Source organism: Lactuca virosa, chromosome 3 (assembly GCF_052849685.1).
Source record: "Lactuca virosa cultivar CGN04683 chromosome 3, Lactuca_virosa_CGN04683_v6, whole genome shotgun sequence".
Taxonomy (NCBI): Eukaryota; Viridiplantae; Streptophyta; class Magnoliopsida; order Asterales; family Asteraceae; genus Lactuca; species Lactuca virosa.
This window is the reverse complement of record NC_136428.1, coordinates 95520533-95544296: the sequence shown is the minus strand read 5'-3', so window position 1 is coordinate 95544296 and position 23764 is coordinate 95520533.

Below are 23764 nucleotides of genomic sequence, written 5' to 3'. Positions count from 1 at the left end.
AATCATATCATTTTATCTTTTACTAAATTTGACCTAATTCAACTCATATAGCAAATGATTCAAATTTTACAAATAATTAGTTTTTCACAAAAACAAGTAATTATCTTAAAATTTGACAAACGTCATGTTTTTTTTCCTTTTTTTTTCAACTTTGAAAATAAAACATTTGCATCAATATAACAGAAAACAACCCATGGCTCTGATACCACTGTTGGGTTTTGAGCATTCTAACACTCCTATGGTGTACATGCAACCCTATAAACCTTGGATCTATGTTTTCTCTATTATACATGCAAATATTAACTATTCCAAGGTTTCATCCTAACTAGCATATTATGAAGCACCTATACTACAAAGTTCTAGTTAGATGACATACCTTTTGATGTAGCTTGATGTCTTCAAGCTTTAAGAGCTTAGCCCCAATAGTGTGGAAGCCTCAAATGGAATCACAAATCACCAAAACACCTTGGAAGAACTTGAGAGAATATGTATGCACACTAAAATCGGCCCACTCTTATTTTCACACACTTGTGCCGATTTTGTGAGCCAAGGACCCCTTTATATATTATGGAGGATTAGGGTTACATCCATGTAAACCCTAATACCCATGACCTTTCATTTACATAGGATCCATGGGTTAAAAGCTCCATGGACCATCCATGAAAGCTTAGCCCAACCTAAATGAACTTGGCCCATTCCATATATATAAGAGTCCATATTTAATTAGTTCTTTTTGATCACTTAATTAATTCTAAATTAATTCTTGATCAATACTAATTAAATAATATGATTCCATATTAATATATTAGAACTTATAATATATTAATATAAATCATAAATATACTATTCTCAAAAGACTATCCATATAAATTGTGCCGGTGAAGTGCAACCCAAATGGACCATGCCGGGTCGGGTCAAGTACATACCAAATATAGTTATGGACTTAGACATTAATCCAACAGGTATGTCATCTTTTACTGCTACTAGATGGATGTTGGGAATACGTATCGCTTTGGAATTATGAACGAGTTTGGATAAGTCGGATCTCGGGTCGGTTTTCTGCTAGTGTTTGGGTTATCAAGGATCATATATGCCATCCTGCATGCCGAAAGGTCCTTGATGAATCCACAGAGGGATGCATCTTGCGGAGCGGGTTTTGCATGTACCGTTATCATTCCGGATCTTTGTCGAGATCTGTGCAGGAGTATTGTTTAGAAGATCCTCGGTCGGGGTTAGAGTGATGGTTCTCTAGTGAAGTCAGCGTTCATGGGTTCTATCATTGTTCAAGTATGGTCGGTAATTGTCTATGGATGAACTTTGGAGTTGAAGGCACTACCGTTGCTAGGACAGAGCTGGTGACATGAAAAGGGTAGTGTCAGTTGCGGGTGTTAGATGCATAAGTGGTTGGTCATTGGATGTTCAAGAGAATTGTGTTTTCGCATGGGATGTGTTCGGTTAGAGTTCAGTGGTACTGCAAGATTGGGAGTGGGAACGAGGATTCGTCAGCTAGAGTGAAGATTAAGGTCTTCAATTGACAGCATGGGAGATGGATTGAGGTGTCATACTGGATCAGATTTCAAGGGTACTCATCAAGATTTCCAAGGATGGGAGATCTGAAGGTTTAATCGGTGATTAAACGCTAGCATTGGCAGGCATAGGTTGTCATCAGTGTGATACTAGAAAGCGAGAAGGATTGGGAATCCTTCAATTCTCGTGTACAGTGAAGACTTAGTCAAATCTAAGTGGGGGAGAGACTTTTTGTAAAGTTCTCAAAATGTGAGTTCTGGTTGCGCGAGGTGCAATCTCTTGGGCACCTTGTCAACCAAAAGGGTATTCTAGTCGATCCGGCCAAGATAGAGGCCGTGATGCAGTGGGAGATTTCGAGGTCTCCAGCTGAGATTCGGAGTTTCCTAGGTCTAGTGGGTTATTATTGGAGATTTATACCGGACTTCTCTGAGATTGTAGTTCCTTTGACCCGACTGACCAAGAAGTCGGTGGCCTTTCGTTGAGGGCCTGAGCAGCAGGCAGCCTTCGAGACTCTCAGACAGCGGTTGTGCGAGGCACCGATTCTCACCCTGCCAGAGGGTGTAGATGATTTCGTGGTTTACTGTGACGCTATGATCACGGGCATGGGTGCGGTACTGATACAGTGGGATCACGTGATAGCAGGTTTTGGGAACCAAGTTAGAGCTCCAGTTAGGACTCGAGTTCAGTTGTGTGTTAGGTTGAGTGCGTGTTCGACCGGTATGAAAAGTATTGTAAGACTACGGGGGTAGCCGTAGCATTCACTAGCGATCAGGTAGTATGGAAAGTGTTGTAAGACTACGGGGGTAGCCGTAGCATTCACTAGCGATCAGGTAGTATGGAAAGTGTTGTAAGACTACGGGGGTAGCCGTATCATTCACTAGCGATCAGGTAGTATGGAAAGTGTTGTAAGACTACGGGGGTAGCCGTAGCATTCACTAGGGATCAGATAGTGTTAGAGTATTGTAAGACTACGGGGGTAGCTGTAGCATTCACTACCAGCCAGATAGTGATAGAGTGTTGTAAGTTTGCGGGTGTAGTCGTAGCATTCACAAGGTTAGCAGATAGTGCTAGAGTGATGTAAGACTGTGGATGTAGCCGCATCATTCACTAGGTTGGTAGATAGCACGAGCGCGTTGTTAGGATGTGGAAAGAACAGGAGTACCCACCAGTTCGGGTGCAACAGTAAGGATATGGAAATCCATGGATTGGATTTCGGAATTACCCAGACGGACTAGATCTTGTTAATCCAGTGATAAGACTGTAGGAAAGTCACTATAGTTATGAGATCAGGGAAGCAATGGACTGCTTAAGGACATGTGAGGTAAGGCTACCATTTTTCAGGTAACAATCACTTTTACTCTTGGATTGGATGATGACAGGATGCGACGCATGGACCCGATCGGTTAGATCGGGAGGTTGTTAGAGCCACAGTGGCATGATAGCTAATGGCAACTAGTTCCAGAGAAGTATTTCGTTCGAAAGTCGTGTAAGGCGACTAAGTGGGAGTCCTTTAGCCCATCAGCCGGGCCGAAACTGATATTTCAGATGATTGGCGAACAAATTGAGACCAGGTAGGTCTCGGTAGATGTTTGGAAGCAGCCATGTGGCAATATACTTCTTCAGGCATGTAAGTCCCTGATCTGCTTGTGTATCAATCAGATCCGTTTGATGGTGCGGAATCCCGATCAAGCGGATGATTTCAGATCTAATAGAAAAGAAGGAGAAGAAGAAGAAGATGAATCTATGATGTATTCAATGAAATGATTGATGCTCCATACACATAGTTCACACACACTCTCTTCTCTCTCTAGTTTCTCTCACACCTTAGAATACACACACTTAAGCTCCTTGGCTCTTTTCCTCTCATGCACTCCTCCCCCTATATATATATGGACCTAAGGCCAAGCCCAAAATACAAATTATCCAGTGCTAGACCGAAAACACATGGGTTTTCGGTCCAAGCTATAATTAATCCTATACTATTTATGGCCCAAATAATTAAAACAATAAATGCTTAGAAAAGAAAAGTATAAACCATATTTTTGACCCAACAATCTCCCCCTTGGTTTATAGCTTTCTTTTCTAAATGACCCAACAAGCTCCCCCTAAAAAGGTAGCTGGCTTTTCTTGTTAATCTTCGTTGTGAGCTTGGCTTCAACATTTATCTTCAAATTCTTCACAACTTCAAGATGAACTTGATGAATCTTCAATGAATGACTTCATCTGGAGCAGTTGGGCTTATCTTCAAGATTTGACATTGAACGCACATTGGGTGAGGAAGCTTCATGAAAAGATTCTTGAAAGATAGCTCTTTCTGCTTGAGAATCTTCAGAGAGACTATCAGAGAGAACTAATCTTTTGGATCACTTCAGCAGGTACAAGATAGCAACAAATTGATTGAGGAGGCTTCAATGCAATCCGTTACATAATCTTCAATTGCTTGACCTTGCTACTAGGGTTGAAGGATTGAATGTTGAAAGAATAATCTTCATTTCTTGCTCCTTCGAATGAGAATTCTTCGATGCTCACGGATGAAGCCTTGGCTCAGAAATTTTCGACACAAACTCCATGAGTCTCATCTACACCTGAATTCACTTTTCAAGACAAAACAAAACTAAAAGAAAAATTAGCACACAAAAAATATTTTTGGATTTTTGATTTTCTGATTTTTGTTTGATTTTTGAATTTTTCTGATTTTTTTGTTTGATTTTTTTTTAATTTTTGTTTGATTTTTTTTAATTTTTTTAATTTTAATACTCCCCCTAAATTTGTGCATAGAGGAAAACTATGAACAAATTTAAGAAAAACAAAAATATTTGGGATCAAAGTTGTCAAGCAATCCAATATCGTTTATTAGCACACTCCTGCATGTCTAGATCTGGTCAATCACCGGTATTGTGGTCCACTTAAACACAAAGGATGTTGACAATTTGGACATATTATAGGTGACAAGTCATTGTGATATATATTCCTAAATGGACATTTAGCTGACGGCGACCAATGATATTGTTGTCCACTTAAATTAAGCAGCAAGATCTACAGACAACCTCTAAATGGTTCAATTTTGGATGTACTAGAACGTGTTTCCCACTTCCTGATATACCCCTATAATATGACTGCTCAATCTACCCGAGCGTCGTATGGTCAGTCCAAATGAAACTATGTAAGTCTATATTGTCTAGTCCTTTCATGGTCAATCAATTTCTAGTCCATTTGAATCCTTTGTGCCTACCAGCACATTGAATACAAAGTCTAGACAATTCGGCTTTAGTGCATTACACGAATTGCATATTGCCCTTTAGCACTAGACTTCATATCACTTCCCAGTAATAACTACTAACGAAAAACTATTAAAAAAATGAAAAATTGTCTTTAAAACGAATCAGAGTAAGATAAACTCAGGATTATAGAGAAGAAAACGCAAACCATAATTCACCGATTGAATTTGCATCCAGAAGGTCTGAGAACAGCATGAATAATCTCAGAACAGATCCGGAAATTCTTCATGTCATTAAGCACTAACCCTATGTGTGATCCCTTCCTTTCTTCCTTTCCCACAAATGCCACATACTCTCAAACAAAGTTCTGAATGTTGTACAGTTGAGAGATGCCTCCTATCAAGTGCCTGGAACAGCCACTATCAACAAACCGAAGTCTAATGATATGCCTCCATAACTGTTCCGACACCGAGCGGGATCAGTTGGTCTTTGGAACCAAGTCCATTTTGAAACTGGGTCGACCTTTGTTATCCTTGCACGATACTCTCTCCCATGACATATCATGTTTATCACAAACAGAAGATGAAGAAATATTAGAATCGTTAGAAGATTTGGGAGAGTGAGCCTTTGGAACCCATTTGTAGTTGGGTTTAACCCATTTCTTTTTCGATCTGATGGGTGGCTCAGTACTTGCATTTGATCTTGATGTCGGCCGTTGAGATGACTTTGACCTAACCTGTCTTTGTTTCACTGGAGCATCTCTTGGATTGGGCTTCTTGGCCGACATTCCCTTCTTGCCCTTGGGATTCGGATTCTTGGCCTTGCGGGTTTGATTCTTGGCCTTCTGCGCGTTCCAGTCACCATTGTCTGAACGTGACCTTGAGGGGTTTCTTTTGGAGTATCTCCCTCTTGGCGCGTTCTGCCACCCGTGTGCATAGTAGGGAACGTATGCGCGATTAGGACAATTTCTGGCAATGTGTCCAGGTGTTCCACAGTGAAAACATGTCTTTTTCTTCACTGTGAAGTTGTTTCTTCCTGCCCCTGGTGGCGTATCTTTGCCTTGTCTCTTATTGTTCCCACAAGCACAATTACAGGAGGCACTCTGTTTCACTGGAATTGGTGGCCTGTATTTCTTGACAGCGGGTTGATCAGAAGCAGCTGAGTTCGAAGCAACAGATTCAGAGTTCAAGGAGATGTTGGTTTGTTCAATGGTGTTCTCTTTGTTCTCATCTTCTGCTACTTTACCTGGACATGAGGTAGAAACATTAGTATTTTCAACCCGAATACCTCCTGACACAAATCCAGCTGGTTTGCCATATTGAAGATGTGCCTCCCCGTCAATTTCTTCCTGTGTCGTAGGGATGGATGTGTAGTTATGATTGAAAGGTGGAGGAACACTATCATACCCTAGACCCTTGTTTTGATTATCTTTGAATTTTAATTGGTTTTCAAATAAGGACTCGACTGTCTTACTTGACGCAGTATAATTTTTGAAACTAACATCTATTTTTCCACACTTAATTTTCAAAGCGTCAAGTTCTTCAGTTATAGAAACAAGTTTTTTCTTAATGTGATCGTAATTTTCACACTTGTTGCTGTAATCTTCTTGTAATTTCCTAAAGTCCTTAGTCTTGGCCTCTAATTGAGCTTTCAGAGGTTTCTGACCTTTCCTAAGAGTATAGCCTTCGTATTTGAGGTCCTCATTTTCTCTTTTTAATAAATCGATTTGATCTCGGAGAAATTTAATAGTAGTTTCACAAGATGGAGTACATGAAACTTCATTTACCGGAATTGATGCGAAACTCACTTTTTTAATTGCCCTTTGACTTAAAAACAAAACAAGAAAGTCAACCTTAAAATTCAAATTTAAAAAGTCAAACTCAAAAGTCAAACTTGAAAAGTCAAACCGAAAATCTAAATTTGAAAATTTAAAAGTCAAACGAGAAAATCAAAGTTTAAAGTCAAAGGTTAAATTTTAAAAGGCAAAGTCAAAATTTTAAGTAAAAAGTCAAAAAATAAAAGCCAAAAATTAAAAACTAAAATTTTTGGGTGAAAATGAAATTTAAAAATAAAGGAAAATTAATTTTTGGGGTTAAAAGTGCCAATTTTCGAAAGTTGAAACCGAGAAGGACAGCTTATGTTATAAATTTCGAAGGGATGACACAAAGGATCTGCTAGTCGAGTTGGTAAGGCGCAGACTTGATCAACTAGAGGTCCCGGGTTCGATCCCCGACACCCCCAAATCCGTTTCCCCCTTTTTAATATGCGAAGTAAGATGTGCGATGCGAGGACTTCTACTGCTGCTGACCGAGACCGAAGCGAAGACGTTGGACCGTAAACCCGAGGCGAGACCGAAAACGCGCGTGAACTGAACACGTGCGAGCGTCGGACCGAAAACTCGAACCGAAAACCTCGGACCGAACACATGTCTTCGGACCGAAAACTCCTCGGAAATCGCTGGTTACGACGAAAAACAGCATTTTTTGCTCCTTTTTGCTCCAAAACTCGATCAAAAACTCGTTTTTATGAAAAACGCGAAGAACAAACCCCCCTTATTTTGCCAAGATCTATCCAAAAACGCAAAAATCTCTTCAAAATAAGATCAAATAAGCTCCAGATCTGAAAAAATTGATTGATACAACCAAGCTCTGATACCACTTGTAAGTCCCTGATCTGCTTGTGTATCAATCAGATCCGTTTGATGGTGCGGAATCCCGATCAAACGGATGATTTCAGATCTAATAGAAAAGAAGGAGAAGAAGAAGAAGATGAATCTATGATGTATTCAATGAAATGATTGATGCTCATACACATAGTTCACACACACTCTCTTCTCTCTCTAGTTTCTCTCATACCTTAGAATACACACACTTAAGCTCCTTGGCTCTTTTCCTCTCATGCACTCCTCACCCTATATATATATATATATATATATATATATATATATATATATATATATATATATATATATATATATATATATATATATATATATATATATATATATATATATGGACCTAAGGCCAAGCCCAAAATACAAATAATCCAATGCTAGACCGAAAACACATGGGTTTTCGGTCCAAGCTACAATTAATCCTATACTATTTTTGGCCCAAATAATTAAAACAATAAATGCTTAGAAAAGCAAAGTATAAACCATATTTTTGACCCAACAAGGCAGTTCAATGTTCGGACAGTTTCAGCGATTGGCGATATTAGTATTTGTGTTTAGGGTTGCAAGTTTGGACGGAATAACTAGATGATTTGGGGAGTGACAAGTCACTCACAACGGGAGTATCTGAGCCTTGGCCAAGTATTAGTGGTCTGCAAGGATAATTGGGTCTGTGACCCTGTTTTATAGTGGGAACCTCGAGTTATCAGAAGTTGAGTAGTTAGTTGACGGATAAGCATGCTAGATTCAACGATAATGATTTAGTATGAGTGGTCTGTCAGGGATTCAGACCATCTCGAGACAGCAGATTTCGAACAGAGTACATGTGGTCTTGTTGCAAGGAGTTCGGCACCTGCAGATTTTAGGGCTTTACGAGGATTGGTCGTGGCTACCTTCAGAAGGCTAGGGCGTGTCCAGGTTGGTGACCATGCTGCTAGAGTGGTTGGGCGAGTAAGGAATGGTAAGGAATGATTTCGAGGACGAAATCTAATTTAAGTGGGGGAGAGTTGTAACACCCTGTTTATTTATTAGATAAATAAATAAATTAATGATGAAATGGTAGCCCTAAAATAAATAAGTATATATCAAAGGATGGTCTCGAGGAGTTAATTGTTACAATTTTAGAAGTTGGGGGTTAAAAGTGTAAGTTCTGGATTTAATTTGAAAAGTTTTTAGAAGTAAGGGTGCGTTTGGTAATTATTGGACTTGATTTGAAAGGGGTTTCAGAAGGCAGGGTATAAATGGTAAATTATGTACCTATATGGAAAGAAATTTGTCATGAGGGGCTATATGGTAACTATTGGAGTTCATTTGAAAAAGAATGGATGGGGAGGGACCAGAAGTGTATATTTAGGCATAAGTTTGAAAGGGATACGGGGTATAACCGTTCTTTCCCTCATCGCAAGGAGAAAAGAAACCCTAAACCTAATGTTATGCAACAGCCGCGACTCTCCTTTCCTCCATTACCGACCGCCACCCTTCTTGGCTTCTCCGACCACCGAGCCGCCGCTATGCTATCCCATTGAAGGTGGAATCCTCCCTTAGACGTCGTGGCAGCGAGGGATCCGCAAGAGCTCATCTGTGGCGTCGCTATTATTATTCCCGGTGGAGGCCGCCACCCTCTCGCGTCTTCTTCTGTTCCGCCACCATTCTCCGTCGCCTACTGCCAACGTCGTGACTGTCGCCACTGTAGCAAGTTCCGACGTCGACGCCTTCCCCTCCACGACTCGATGTGCTGCTTTCGTGTTCCGACTAGCGCTGCCACCGTGAGGGTAGCCATGTCGGGTGTGCTTTCGGGATGATGTCCATGAGAAACCGTCGCCACCACTGTGAGGTGGTGGCTGTTATCGCAAACGTCACCGCTGCCGCCGCCTCTTCGGGGATTTTGCCGCCGTCAAACGCCACAGGTGGGTGGCTGTGATACTATTCTGGGCAAAGGGTGTAGTGTGTGTTTATTATAGTGTATGTGTGGCTGTATTTCTTTTGTTATAGTGTTTTTGTCAAGCCGGAAAATCAAGATTAGCCGCCACCACCACCGTGAGGTGGTGGCTGCCACCACTTACCACCACCGGCCACCACAAGGGTGGTTGTGTGTGCGCGTGTGTGTTATTTTTAGTGTGTGTGTGTGTGTGTATTATCGAGTTGTACATTGTAATGGTGCCCAAATAATAATAGAAATCTCAAACCACCACCGTAGGGTGGTGGCTGCTGTTGGATTAATGTCTAAGTCCATAACTATATTTGGTATGTACTTGACCTGACCCGGCATGGTCCATTTGGGTTGCACTTCACCGGCACAATTTATATGGATAGTCTTTTGAGAATAGTATATTTATGATTTATATTAATATATTATAAGTTCTAATATATTAATATGGAATCATATTATTTAATTAGTATTGATCAAGAATTAATTTAGAATTAATTAAGTGATCAAAAAGAACTAATTAAATATGGACTCTTATATATATGGAATGGGCCAAGTTCATTTAGGTTAGGCTAAGCTTTCATGGATGGTCCATGGAGCTTTTAACGCATGGATCCTATGTAAATGAAAGGTCATGGGTATTAGGGTTTACATGGATGTAACCCTAATCCTCCATAATATATAAAGGGGTCCTTGGCTCACAAAATCGGCACAAGTGTGTGAAAATAAGAGTGGGCCGATTTTAGTGTGCATACATATTCTCTCAAGTTCTTCCAAGGTGTTTTGGTGATTTGTGATTCCATTTGAGGCTTCCACACTATTGGGGCTAAGCTCTTAAAGCTTGAAGACATCAAGCTACATCAAAAGGTATGTCATCTAACTAGAACTTTGTAGTATAGGTGCTTCATAATATGCTAGTTAGGATGAATCCTTGGAATAGTTAATATTTGCATGTATAATAGAGAAAACATAGATCCAAGGTTTATAGGGTTGCATGTACACCATAGGAGTGTTAGAATGCTCAAAACCCAACAGTGGTATCAGAGCCATGGGTTGTTTTCTGTTATATTGATGCAAATGTTTTATTTTCAAAGTTGGAAAAAAAGAAAAAAAAACATGACGTTTGTCAAATTTTAAGATAATTACTTGTTTTTGTGAAAAACTAATTATTTGTAAAATTTGAATCATTTGCTATATGAGTTGAATTAGGTCAAATTTAGTAAAAGATAAAATGATATGATTATTTTATTAGTTTTAAAAGTTTGATCTAAAGAGTTTTTTGAAACCTCCATAAGTTATGGATATGAAAAGGTTTTTAAAAAAAATTGATTCAAAGTTTTTTATGGAGTTACAAAACTTGGTCTTAATGTTTTAAAGAATTCCATAACTTGCTCTTAAGTTATGGAACATGAAAAGTTTCATCACAAAACAAGTATTTAACTCCATAAGTTATGGAATCCAAAAGTTTTCAAGAGTTACAAAACTTGCCCTTAAGTTTTGGAATTTGGAAAAAGTTTTTTTATGATAAAAAAAAAGATTTGAATTCTAAAACTCTTGGGTTCATAACTTAAACAATTAATTAAATGGTTTTAATTTTGAATTTAATAATTGGAATTATGATGTTTTTATTGAATAATTTAATTAACTCTTATGGACTTTATTAATAGATAATTAAAGTGTTTAATTAAAAGAGAATTTATAATTCCATAATGACATGGTTTAAATTTAATTAAATTAAGAGTATAGTTTAATTAATAGATTAAACCACCAAGTATTTTAAATGTCTAAAATACACCCTTATACTATTATAATATTAAAAGTTTAATATATTATATGTATAAGAGCAAGTTATCTTACCATTAGTAGGCCTCATTCACGAAGCCGGTCTATAAGGGGGGTATAAGGTTATTGCCTATAAAATGGCAGTTTAATGGGTGTCCACTCTCACCCACCGCTTCATTGACTGGTGGAGAGTCGTTAGTCGAACAGGTAGGACAAGGACTATAATTCTCCCTTCATTAAAAGTATTAATGATAAATACTAAGTAACTAAACTTTTTATAAATTCCCAATCTTAGTTACTTAGGAAAATGTGAATAAGGTGCTAATCCATGAAATTACACTTTGCACTTTGTTTAAGCTGTTAGTGGAGCGTGTGTGGTTAACCGGCATACTAACCTGGACTTAACAAGGTAGGCAAATGGTAACTTAATGTTTATCATAGTATCGTTGGAGCGTGTGTGGTTAACCGGCACATCGATTGAGGGGTAAATATTAAGGGTACCAAGTATATTTGCATGGTTACTTCACACCTTGTTTTGTGATCCTCGGCATCCCAGTCACAAAACCTGAAGGGAACACTCGAGATTGAAACATGTCATTGAAAAGTTCAGTGAATCTCAAAAGAATCTAGGAGTTTCAAAACCAATTTAAACCTAATAATACATTTCGTTTATCTTGGTGGAAATTGGTGAATCGTCATTCACCTACCTTCAAATATTTTATAGCTTGGATTACGGCATCCCTCTTCCAAGTTATAAAATAGTTTGTTGGGTCCTAGCCTTAATATATCATATTGGGTGTTATATTAAGGACTTAAATCAACTTTACGTGAATTTCTCCCATTGTTGATGTCTGGTTTAGACAACAATGATCTTCCCAAACCAAGCTTTCCTAATGAATATGACTTCCTGAGTTTGGCTCATGGAAGTCATACTTCTCTTCCTCCACCTCCTCCAATTATTCTCCCTAACCCACAAGTTCAAGGTCACTCAAGCCCTAATGGCAAGCAAGGTCTATGTGTGATCACATCTTAGAGATGAAGTCACATATTGACAAGCCGGGAGAGTTGGGTGTCAAAGTCTTGAGAAAGTTGGATGTTCAATCACTTTCTAAGTCACATAGTGAGTTCCTTTGGGACTACTGTGAAACAGACTATGACATGAACCTTAATGATCATATCTATTTGCTTGGTGCTGCTGAATCAGCAATGATTTGGAACGATAGTAAAGCAAATTTGATTAGAATATCAACTTCCCAAAAACTTTATGGACAGTGACAATGGTGACACTGGAAATCCAGAAAAAGCATTCTCTCCCAATGGAAAGGGATTGGCCATAGTCAACCCGGTTGACCAAATGGTAAAGAGAAAGGCTGAGTCTGAGATAGTCCCATTACCAAAGGGTCCATATGTTTATTTTGCCAAAGGAAGGGGCGTTGATTGCAAAGCTGCCAAATTTACCTAAGGATGTTAAAGTCAATAAGTTTGACTCTACATCAGGTAGAGCCCATTATCTAACTCTGTTAATTTCTATTCTGAGATCCTCATTACATGATGTGACTGGGTCACATGTTGATGTTTTAAGAATCAAAGAATAGAGAGAAATCTTAAAGGAAGTATATGCTGATTCTGATCGCGAAGGTGGATTTCGATCGCATCAGAATTTTGAGCAGTTGCTTAAGAAGTTATGATATATTGCTAAGGAATAGATAACAACAATTTTCCATGTGGATTGTAAGGATAAGTTTTTCCGCAAAGTTTTAAAATAAAAGAAAATTGTTTAATTTTATTTATTTGAAGTATCCTTACAATGACATTTGTGGAAAATTGTTGCTTATATGATTCCACTGACAGCAATATTGGAAAATGGATTTGATTCTTTCATTTGTGGTAGTGTCTAAATTTACCAAATCAGGAAAGTTCCTCATCACCCAAGTTTCAATTGGACCGAAACTTGGAATCATGCAAGTTGAATAGTATGATGAATGAGAACTTACAAGCATTGGAAAATCAAGACTAATTACTTGTTCACATGGATGTGTGAGTCAAGTGAAGGACTAAAGGGATCGAGTACACATTCTTGTGCATTGGTCATGTCCACCACAAAGCTCGTTAAGACTATTTGATTTACTAAAGTTTAGTAAATATGGTTATACTTACAAGTTTAAGTATAATTCTGAAACATTGGAAAAGTCTCAATGTATGGCAGAACAAATGGGAAGAATCAAATTAGGCAGAAAGATAAAAGTTTCTCAAATCTGAAAAGAGGGGAGAGTACTTTAGTATCATGTTTGTGATCATCTTAATGATTTAGAAATGATATCACAATTAGTCCTCTAAAGGTCATCTTAGTGCATTCTTATGACTAAGAAGAGGAGTCATGAATTGTTGAAATGGTTCGATCAGGAAGATGAGTCATACTTCGTTCCAAAACAATTCTTAGAGTCATACTCCAAGATTGTAACTTGAGTGACATATCTTAAAGAAAGGTTTAAAACACTTGTCAAATGTAAGAGTAAAAGTGTCCTACTCTTGTACATTTGAAATTGGTAAGTTGTGATGTTTTGGATAAAACAAAGACCAACTAAGGCCAATTGTGTGAAGTGTTTGTCTTGATAAAGAATCCGCACTATCTCTTGAATATTTGGCAAGATAGTCTTATATGTCAAGAGGATAGTGGGAGTCTTAAAGATCCTAAAAAGAATTTCAAGAACTAATCAAGAATAAAACCTGAGGTTCTTCACTAGTACACGACTCGAGGTTTATAACCTATCGTGTTGACATATTCTGTGCCCATTCCAGTTAAAGTTGGCTTTGCATAGGAGTTCTGAAAGTTCTCAATTGGTTGCATAACAACTTGGAAGCAATGGCAGGCCCTGTACTGCCAGGTGGCAAGAAGTTAAGATTGCATAAGTTCAGTCCATATGAGTTTGGATTTGTCATTATCCTTGTCTTGTGACTATGGTTTTGACGATTCACATGGATAAGAACACATACACCATAAAATCTAAGGGTCATAAGGTTTCTCTCCGATTCATGAAAATGATGGTGAGGAAACACTTCCACCAAGTAGATTTGAAGCAGATGGCAAAAGGTCTAAACAATTGAGACTATGATTACGACATCCCTTTTCATAGTTCTGAAATTGTTTAGACACACATGCATGCTATCTAAGGAAAGGTGTATGATTTTGATAAAGTTTTATCAAAGCATCTCGTATCAGAAATCTGAACTTTGGTAAGAAAGTCAATAAAATATTGATTTCTAGAAGTCCAGCTGATTTCTGAGTACATGTCAAAGCTAGTGGGAGCATAAGTGTTATGCTAATAATCATCATGTTAGTAAGAGCATGATAATTATTGTTAGTGTTGCAAGTTAGCAATGTTAATTATAGAAAACAAAAGTTTCAATTCGTGAGGCTACAGGGATTGAAAAAGTTGTTTTGCTATAATTAAGGGAGATGATATACTTCATTTCAGTTCTAAAGGCTTAGATTGAGACCTTAATCATCTTTAGTCAAGAATATATATATATATATATGAATTTCATGTTGGATTGGTTCAACTTAAGGAAATTCTATATATTGCGTTCTCAAAATTCGATTATGATTACGACATCCCTCTTCATTGTCAAATTTTGAAAACATGGCAAATAAAAATATTGTAGCAAAAGACTGGTCTAGAATCATGTCTTTATGTGAGACATCATGAATCGTGTACCATTTGCTTTGGGTACAGGATCGATTGCATGTGCTATAATATTTGTCATTTCTAAATTTTTCCAAATGCCCAGAGGCATTAAGAAGGGAAAAGGTCTAGAATTGGATATGACTAAAATGATTAAGCAATTGTCGAGGACAATCTGAGGTTTACCAAAGATTGGTTGCTCAGGGACAGTTGGAAGTATAGTGTTAATTTTGGAAGGACCATATTGACATATTCTGAAAAGAGGCATCTCTTATTCAGAAGTGATAGTCAAAATGAGAATATGGAGTTGTCTCCATAGGTGGAAGTTATCTGTGTAAGATTAGAAAACTTAATGCAAGAAGCATGTCCAAAGCAATGTACTTTGAATATGAGACTTAGTCTCCATTGGAATACCTTATAATGACTGTTGACAAGTCTTTGTGACTTTGTACATATTCATTACAGGAGGGTTAGTGCATATAAGTTTAAAATCTAAACAGATTTCGATAAATGATAGGAATTTGAAATTCTCACATTTTTCGATAAGGATTTGGGAGTGTGAAATTAGAATCATTGAAATTATGTTCAATTGGTTTATTTCACAAAGTAAGGATCATAGACAAACATAGAGTGCATACTTGGTGTATGGCAAAGCTATTGTTTAAGAAAAACATAGTGTACATGCTTGGAGCATGGGACAACTAGTGTTTTTAATTCAAGTATAAAGTTGATAAAACCGAAACAATGAATAATGAGTAATCAGTATGGTGATAAATAAAAGTGTTTATTTATATTCATAGGGTTTGATACCATATTTGATTCATTTATTCTTGTGTTTCACTTTGCATGTTTTGACTTCCAGAATAACTAAGTCGCTCTTCCTGAATGATTAAGTTATTCAAACCATCCACAGTCGGTCATATGTTGGAAGTAGATATGAATGAAGACTGTCATGGGTTGGTTTGTAGAGGTCCAAGTTGGTGGACAAAGTGGTGCTACAACACTCATGAGTGCTCATAAGTTCTGAGTATTGGATTCAACCCACGCTCATTTGAATCACTTCATGGATTTTATCACGAGTGATCATGAGACGATAATATCTTATATTCTTCAAACCAAGAGATATGAGTTGTTACTATGAGTTGGTTATACATTGATTGCACGAAAACGCATTTGGTAACTCGATGTTATAAAACGTGCCTTTGTGTATGATTCAACAAGTAGTAGAACAAGCCATATGAGTCGAAGTTTATCCATTCCTTTTACCTTCGGGATAAAAGCGATATCTGTGGGCCCCTCGATGATTTAGCGATGACACATGTGAGTGCTTGGCCAAGCCAGGACTGATTTGATTTGTTCAATCAGTCAGTCATCATAAATCGAAAATCGGGAAACAACAAATGGACAGAGAGAATGATTATAATCCATGTCTCAGTCCATATGATATCTAGAATGGAGGAATATATGATCCCTTATCTAATGGACAAGTCATTGACAAGATCAGAGTTCGACAGCGGCTTTAAGAGCTACGATTGCCAGTTAGGTTTTGAAGTCATACTCAATAATAGTTTTAGACTTATCCAAGTGGGAGACTGTTGGATTAATGTCTAAGTCCATAACTATATTTGGTATGTACTTGACCCGACTCGGCATGGTCCATTTGGGTTGCACTTCACCGGCACAATTTATATGGATAGTCTTTTGAGAATAGTATATTTATGATTTATATTAATATATTATAAGTTCTAATATATTAATATGGAATCATATTATTTAATTAGTATTGATCAAGAATTAATTTAGAATTAATTAAGTGATCAAAAAGAACTAATTAAATATGGACTCTTATATATATGGAATGGGCCAAGTTCATTTAGGTTGGGCTAAGCTTTCATGGATGGTCCATGGAGCTTTTGATGGGTTTTGAGCATTCTAACACTTCCTAAGTGTACATGCAACCCTAATAACCTTGGATCTATGTTTGTCTAATAATCATGCAAAGTTGAATTCCAAGGTTATATTCCTATCTAGCATACATGGGGAACATTTTTAACTTGAATGAAAGATAGAATAACTTACCTTGTTGTTGATTATGATCCTTGAAACCTTGTGAGCCTAGCACCCCAAGTGTGATGCCTCAAATGCTTCACACAACACCAAATGCAAAGGAGTAAACTTTGAGAGAATCTTACACTTGCAAAATCGGCTCTAGCCCTCTTGTTTCTTAGTGCCGCCGATTTTGGTGGAGAACATGTTGCTTATATAGTGTGTCACATCTAGGGTTACACCATGTAAACCCTAATGTGGCATGACTCTTCATTTCCATGACCCATGGGTTTGTAACTCCCATGGAGCCTCCATGGAGCATTCAATGGGTTTAACCCAACTTGATTATCCATGGAGCCTTTTAGCCCACTATACAAGTTATGGATGATTTACATGATCAACCCATATATTTAATTAGTCATCTTTTGATCACTTAATTAATCCTAGATTAATTCTTGATCAATACTAATTAAATAATACTATTAATATATTAGAACTTATAATATATTAATAAACCACAAGTGTTATTTCTCTCATTTAGTCTATCCAAATGCATGATGCCATGCAACCCAAATGGACCATGTCGGGTCGGGTCAAGTACATACCAGAAATAGTTATGTACTTAGACACCTTATCCAACAGTCTCCCACTTGGATAAGTCTAATAACTATAACTGCAAGTATGACTTCAGGAACCGATCAGCAATCGTAGCTCTTTTCAAGGTTTCTCGGAACTGAGAAGATGATGATACGCCATTTCAGATAAGTGATCATATAATCCTCTGTTCTAGATATCAGCCGGACAAATACATGGAACAGTGTCTTACTTTGTGTCCAACAGTTTGTTTCCCGATTTCTTATTTGTTTGACATAGAACTCAATTGAACACATCAACTTAGTTCTGACCGGGCCCGGTACATAGGTCAAAACAAAATCATCGAGGGGCCCAGATATCAGCTTCTAATCCAAGAAGGAACAGATAAACTTCGACTCATATGTTTGTTCTACTACTCATTGAATTATACACAAGAGCACGTTTTATAACATCGAGTTACCAATGCGTTTTCGTACAATCAATGCATAACCAACTCATAAGTAACAAATCATATATCTAGGTTTGAAGAATTATATGATATTACCGTCTCACGATCACTCGAGATAAATTCCATGAAGTGATTCCAGTGAGCGTGGGTTGAGTCCAATGCTCAGAACTTATGAGCACTCATTAGTGTTGTAGCCATGTCCAACAACTTAGACTTCTGCAACCAATCATGACAGTCTTGATTCATACCTACTTCCGACATATGACCGACTGTGGAGGTTCGAATAATATGATATACCAAACATAATTATTCTGGAAGTCAAAACATGCAAAAGAAATATAGTAAACGATCGACAAGAGATAGCAACACTTTACTCATAAATAAAACACCTTTTATTCATCATCTAATGTCAATTACACTTTACAAATTTCAAGGTTATCTAACTACTAAATCTAATATCATCCTTCAGCCCTATGCTCCGAGCATGCTGGAGATGCTTAACCCGAGTCAGTCCCTTCGTGAGGGGATCTGTTGGATTCTCATCCGATGATACCCTCTTTGCCACGAGGAGTCCTTCTTCTATTCGATGTCTGATGAAATGGTATTTTCTGTCGATGTGTCTGGATCTCCCGTGATCCCTTGGTTCCTTGGCTAACGCAACTGCACTTTCACTATCACAGAAAATTTCCATTGGCTCTTTAATAGCTGGTACAACTCCAAGGTCTCCAATGAAGTTCTTCAGCCATATCGCCTCCTTTGCTGTCTCGCTAGCTGCTATATACTCTGATTCGCAAGTTGAATCAGCCACCGTCTCTTGCTTGGAACTCTTCCAAGACATTGCTCCTCCATTTAAGGTAAAGACCCAGCCTGACTGAGAGCGGAAATTATCCCTATCAGTCTGAAAGCTAGCATCAATATACCCTACAACTCTCAAGTCTTCACTCCCACCGAGGGTAAGGACCCAGTCCTTAGTCCTCCGTAGGTACTTGAGGATATTCTTTACCGCAGTCCAGTGTGCCTTGCCAGGGTTCCCCTGATACCTGCTAACCATGCTCAAAGCAAAGGCTACATCAGGTCAAGTACACGTCATAGCATACATGATCGATCCTACAGCCGAAGCATAAGGTATTCGACTCATTTCTGCTATCTCAGCCTCAGTACTAGGGCTTTGTGTCTTACTCAATCTGGCATTACTCTGGATGGGTAACTCTCCTTTCTTGGAGTCCTACATGCCGAATCTCTTCAACACCTTATCCAAGTAAGTACTCTGACTAAGTCCAATTAGTCTTTTACTCCGGTCTCTCAAGATCCTTATCCCTAGAATATAGGCAGCTTCTCCTAGGTCCTTCATAGAGAAACACTTCCCAAGCCAGGACTTAACTTCCTGCAGAGTTGGGATGTCATTTCCTATGAGTAGTATGTCATCCACATACAATACCAAAAAGCTAACTATACTCCCACTAGCCTTGACATATATACAAGATTCATCTTCACTCCTAGAAAAGCCAAATTCCTTGACTTTCTCATCAAAGCAAAGATTCCATCTGCGAGGTGCTTGCTTTAACCCATAAATGGATTTCTCAAGCTTACACACTCTATTAGGGTACTCTGTGTTGACAAAACCCTCTGGCTGACTCATGTAAACATCCTCAGCCAACTTTCCATTAAGGAAAGCGGTTTTGACATCCATTTGCCATATTTCATAGTCATGAAATGCGGCTATGGCTAACAGAACCCTAATAGACTTAATCTTGGCCACTGGAGAAAAGGTCTCATCATAATCAACTCCCGGAGTTTGTGAGAAACCCTTTGCAACCAGTCGTGCCTTATAAGTGTGTACATTACCATCCATGTCGGTCTTCTTCTTGAAGATCCATTTGCACCCTACAGTCTTACGACCTGGTACATTCTCAACCAAGTTCCAAACTTGATTGTCATACATGGACTGTATCTCGCTGTCCATTGCCTCTTTCCACTTGGCTGACTCAGGGCCTGCCATGGCTTCCGCATAATTGTTAGGTTCATCCAGACCTATCAGTGTCTCATCACTGATAAGTGTATCACCTTCCGCAGTAATATGGAATCCATAGTAATGCTCAGGTGCATTCCTAACCCTTGTGAAACGCCTTAGAGGTACAGACTTGTCAATTGGCTCAACAGAAGTTTCCTCCTCAAGTTGAGTGCTAGGGTTTGAAGTTCCTTCACCACTTGACTCTTGAATTTCTTCAAGGTCAACTTGCCTCCCACTGTCTCCTTGGCTTATGAACTCTCTCTCTCGAAAGAAAGACCTCCTAGCTACAAAGACCACATTCTCACTAGGTCTGTAGAAGAGGTAACCAAAGGATTTCTATGGGTAGCCGATGAAAATACACCTATCACTTCGAGGTTCGAGCTTATCATGAGCCTCGCATCTCACGAAAGCCTCGCAACCCCAAATCTTAATGTGGTCTAGTTTGGGTACTTTACCAGTCCACATCTCATGAGGAGTTTTGGCAACTTTCTTTGTGGGAACTAGATTAAGGATATGGGCGGTAGTCTCTAAGGCATACCCCCAAAATGAGATTGGTAGCGAAGCTCGACTCATCATGGAACGAACCATATCCAACAAGGTTCGATTACGTCTCTCAGCTACACCATTCAACTGCGGTGTCCTGGGAGGTGTCAATTGTGAGACAATCCCACATTCCCTAAGATAGTCGAGGAACTCTGAACTAAGATACTCACCACCTCGATCGGATCGAAGCATCTTAATGTTCCTGCCCAATTGATTCTCGACTTCCTGTTTAAACTCTTTAAACCTCTCAAAAGTCTCTGACTTATGCTTGATTAAGTAGACATATCCATATCTACTGTAATCATCAGTAAAAGTCAAATAATAACGATTAGCATCCCTCGTGGCATGTTTGAAGGGCCCACACACATCCGTGTGTATAAGATCCAACAAACCTTCACCCCTTTCACAAGAACCTGTGAAGGGTGACTTTGTCATTTTTCCAAGTAAGCATGATTCGCAACTATCATCTGACTTTGGGTCAAATGACTCCAATACTCCATCCTTTTGGAGTTGGCCTATGCGTTTCTTGCTTATATGTCCAAGACGACAATGCCATAATGATGCTTTATCCAAGTTATTATCATCAACAGAATCAATACACAATACATTATTTCCTAAGTTATCAACCACAGATACAGTTTCATACACGCCATCACAAGGTAATGCTTTAAAATAAAGAACATTATTAAAGAAAGCATTAATCGAACCAACTTCATTATCAAATGAAAAGGTGAAACCTTGTTTATACAATGCATGAAAGGAAATAATGTTTCTTGCCATTTCTGGCGAATAACAACACTTATTCAAATCTAAACTAAACCCACTACTTAGCGATAAAGTATAAACTCCAATCTTGGTGACAGGTAAAGCTTTCCTATTCCCCATGATTAAGTTTATTCTTCCATGCTCCACATTCTCACTTCTTCTTAGTCCCTGCAAATCAGAACATATATGAATACCACAACCGGTATCAAGGACCCAAGAGTTAGAATGGGGTGAGTTATTAGATAAGATAGTGTAAATACCTGCATGGTTGGGTTTAACTTTCCCATCCTTCACATCTTGCTGGTACTTTGGGCAGTTCCGCTTCCAATGTGACTTTTCATGGCAATAGAAGCATTCAGCCTCTTTAGGGTCAGAAGAAGGAGTGACAAAACCTTTCTTGGTTCCACTTGAAGAAGAGCCATCAAGGGTCCTAGCCTTGGTACCCTTCGAAGAGCTCTTCCTCTTCTTCCCTCTACCTTTCCCGATTGCCAAAATCGGGGCGAAGTTTGGAGTAGGAGTGTTAACAACCGACTTACCCTTAAGACCTGTTTCTGCGGTCTTGAGGAGTCCCTGAAGTTTGCTGAGTGTGACCTCTTCCTTATTCATGTGATATGTCATGCGGAATTGATCATAGCACGATGGTAAGGAGTGCAAAATGATATCTATTGCAAGCTCCTCAGGGAAGTTCACATTAAGCTTCAGCAACCGATCCACATACCTTTGCATTTTCTGCATGTGGCTCGTGACGGATTCCCCGTCCTTCATCATGGTTGTTATGATAGAGCATATGATTTCATACCTCTCTTGTCGTGCACTTTGATGGTATCTTTCCATCAGATCTTGGTGCATTTCAAAAGGGTAGAAGTCCTCATAGGACTTTTGGAGTTCCGCTGTCATGGTGGCCAACATGATGCATGCCACTTTTGTAGCATCCCTTTCATGTGCCCGGAAGTCAGCGATCTCTTGGGGAGTTGCAGTGGTCTCATCAATCTCCTTAAGCTCCTTGTCAAGGACATATTCTTTGTCCTCGTAGCAGGTAATCATCCTGATGTTTCTGATCCATTCATTGAAGTTGGATCCATCAAAAGTGACTTTCCCACACAAGTTCATAAGGGTAAAGGAGCCATTAGGATTAGAGCCAGAAGCAGCATTGTTTGAAGACATCTGAAAGAAGAGGACAAGATTAGTTTAGATATTAAGAGAGTCCTTAATAAAACACCCAAATGTAATATTAAGGCTAGGATCTAATCACAATATATTATAACTTAGAAGAGGTATGCCGTAATCCAAGCTATAACATATTTGAAAGGTAGGTGAATGACGATTCACCAATTTCCACCATGAAAAACGAAATATAAATATTAGGTTTTTAATTGGTTCTTAGAAATTCCTAGATTCTTTTGAGATTCAATGAACTTTTCAAAGGCATGTTTCAATCTCGAGTGTGCCCTCCAAGTTTTGTGACTGGGATACCGAGGATCACAAAACGAGGTGTGAAGTAACCATGCAAATCACTTGGTACCCTCAAGGTTTATCACTCAATCGATGTGCCGGTAAACCACACACGCTCCACCGATGCTATGGTAAACCTTAAGTCACCCTTTACCTACCTTGTTAAGTCCAAGTTAGTGTGTCGGTTAACCACACACGCTCCACCAACGACTTAAACAAAGTGTAAAGTGTAATTTCATGGATTAGCACCTTATTCACATTTTTCTAAAGTAACTAAGATTGGGAATTTAATAAAAGCATTTAGTTACTTTATAATATTCATCATACTTTTAGTGAGAATTTATAAGTCCTTGTCTTACCCGTTCGGCTAACGACCCTCCACCGATCAAGGAAGCGGTGGGTGAGAGTGGATACCCATTAAGTTGCCATTTTATAGGCAACAACCTTATACCCCCCTTATAGACCGGCTTCGTGAATGAGGCGTACTAGCGGTAAGACGACTTGACGTTATACATATATATTAGTAACTTATAATATTATAAAGTATAAGGGTTGAATTTTAACTTTTAAAATTCTAAGGGTTGGAACTAAAGTTTTAATCAAGACTTTACATGTTCCAAAACTTGAGGGCAAGTTTTGTAAACTTCCAAAACTTTTCATTTCTTATAACTTATGAATTAATTGAGTAATAAAAATGAAGACTCTTCATTTTTATAACTCTTGTGTTCTTTTAATGGCTTTAATAAAAGTGAGACTTTTGGTTTTCCATAACTTGAGGACAAGTTATGGACTCCATTAAAACACATTATGATCATGAATTAAACTACCATGAAGGTTACAAACAATTCCTATGATCATCTAATCTTCATAAGTTCAAGAACATGAGTATGAACACTTTCAAGAATCAAAAATTACACTTAAAAAAAACTTGTAATTTTAATAATTGCCATTGTAAATGGATTAGCATAAACATTACACCATCTAAAACAAGCTTTAAAACATCAAAACAGTTTAGGGTAATGTTTCTAGTCCATTTCCAGCAACAAATGTGCAAACTTTCATACGAGCAGAAAACAGAAAAACGATTTTTTTTTCAA